Below are 2,481 nucleotides of genomic sequence, written 5' to 3' on the forward strand. Positions count from 1 at the left end.
TTCGTGATGCTGGACGCGCTATGGTGCTGGTCCCGGGCCGAAGGTATTCCTCAGGTGTTTACACGCTCCGTACAGTTCGTGATGCTGGACGCGCTGTGGTGCTGGTCCCGGGCCGAGCCGAAGGTATTCCTGAGGTGTTTACACGCTCCGTACGGTTCGTGATTCCGCCGCGGGGCTGCTCTGCGCCGTCGCGTCTCTTTTTCTTATTTTTCATTCCTCACCAAGACGTCGCCCTGGTGCCTGCCGCTCCTGGCTGCTGCTGCTGCTGCTCTTGCGGGTGAACGCCTCGCCGCCGCGGTCTACCGCAGTGTGGATAGGGAAGGCCAGGAGGGGGGGCAGAGCGGCCGGGCTATGAAGCGATGGAGAGCAATGAGTAGTACATATGTCTGCGCTTCTCGGAGGGGAAAGGGAAAGCGAGGAAGGGGGGGGGGAGTGGCCCCCGCCCCTTTTTCCATCTCGACGAAAAAATAATCAATCACCGACGACTTACACACTCACACACTCACAAACTCTCTCTCACACACGCACACACCTGCGACCGTATCTTTGACACGGCCACGGATCGATTTTTCATACCGCCCGTTATTACGGCCGCCCGGTGACGCTGCATGGCTGCTGCATGGCGTCAGTAAGAAACAAAAGGTTTTGGAGTCATCGGCCGCCTCACAGGTTTGCGGTGGTGGGAAGGCGCAGTCGGGGCGCACCAGGGGCGCACTCGCTTCGCATGCAACGACTTTACGCAGAACATGAGGAGCGCGGGAGTCCCGCGCTTATCGCGAGTTTTCAGAAAATAAAAATGGAAATGAGGGCCAAGCCTCGTTCTGAATTTGTTTGACGAAGTGTAGACGGTAGACGGCCAAGTCTTTATACGTAAGTACCACATATGAAATTCATTTTAGTTTCTCGAGACTTGAGCTTTTACTTTTTCCTGAAAAGGATCATCTTTTCCGCGCGGTGCATGCAGTGTACGGCCGTGGGGCCGCAGGATTGCTTTTGTACCGAGTCCTGCTGCTGCTACCTCCGCCGGTGGCTCGGGATGCTTGGGAGAGCTGGAGCTGGCGCGGTGGGTTAGATGATCTCAGGTGTTGCGGTCAGGCCGAGCCAACGACTCCGCGCGGGATCAACAGTAAGTCAGAAACTGGATCTCTGATCCGCCAAGAGAATTTTTATCTTAGTTTTATTTTCGCTGCTGCACGGCAGCAGCAGGACAAAATTATTTGCGGTTCCGGCTGCGAAAGGACTCTTCTCGACACTACTGTACTTCTTCTCACCGTACTATTTATTTTCCCCTCCTCGTCGCGAGGAGTTCGTTTGGTCATCAAGAGTCCTTCTTACGTCTCACCAGATCGCACGGTGTAGCACGCTTCTATCTGGGGGTCAAGCGCAAACTGTGTGCCGTACAAGGGGGGCTACCAAAATCATGACTCTATCAATACGAATGCTCGCTCAAGACCACCTACTAGAGCTCAAAGAGGCGCCGTGATATTTGTACCCCGGGGATGAAAATACCATGGTGCGGCCAGTTCAGCTTCATTTGTGGTCCTGAACATAAGGAGAGGACTATGATTTTTGTACCTCTCATCCCTTTGCAGGGCACTTTTAGTTTGAACACGACCCTTTACGGACGGCCCCCGGAGGAGATCGGGAGAGAGGGGGGGGGGCGCCCCCCTCGGCACACAGCGCCGCGGCAAGCCGTGAGAGAGATGAGTACAATAAGACCGCAGATAGGAGGAGGCAAAGGCAGGGGGATCTGATTGGTGAGGTGGGGTACCTCACCTCGTGAGGTAACTGGTGAGGTGAGGTTCCTGGTGAGATACGCTCCGGAGGCCCGCGTTGGGGTACAATGCGGAGTAACGACCTGAGGAGAGGAGCAGTGGGGGCCGAAATGTTTTCATCGATGAGCGGCACCTCTTCCACTATTCATCACATTACCACCTTCGCTTACTACGACCTCACCTCAACACCCAAGATAAGAGTTCAACTGAGTTCAACCCTATCAGACGGCAGATTTGAACCTTTTACTGGGTCCTTTGGTACTGTACTAACGACGCTGTGGGGTGCCGGTACTTACATTCGTCCTCGACTGAAGCTTTCTTTCATGTAGCAGATGCATATATAAAAAGTATGCACTAAATTAGGCTGTACTTACGCTGTGGTGTGGTCTCACTAAAATTGTATTAAAATGCGGAGAAAATGATCAAGCAGCAGATGCCCGAGAGTGTAGTGTTGGGGTGAATGGCTCGGCACGCCGCGAGTATACGCTTGCCGTACCGCGTTGGTTCCCCCCGCTCGGACGAGAAACAAAGAACCACGGCACGACCGCAGGAGCGTGGCGGGGCGTAGCGCAAGACCGGTCGGTCCTAAGACAAAGGAAAGTGGGTACCAGACTCGTTGTGGCCGGTGCTGTTGTTGTTGTCGGTGCATTTCGGCAGGACTCAGTGGCAGCTATACGTAGCGCGCTGGACCCCGGCTGGTGCCGCT

Source organism: Frankliniella occidentalis, unplaced genomic scaffold, assembly GCF_000697945.3.
Source record: "Frankliniella occidentalis isolate FOCC.00 unplaced genomic scaffold, Focc_3.1 Scaffold31, whole genome shotgun sequence".
NCBI classification, from domain to species: domain Eukaryota; kingdom Metazoa; phylum Arthropoda; class Insecta; order Thysanoptera; family Thripidae; genus Frankliniella; species Frankliniella occidentalis.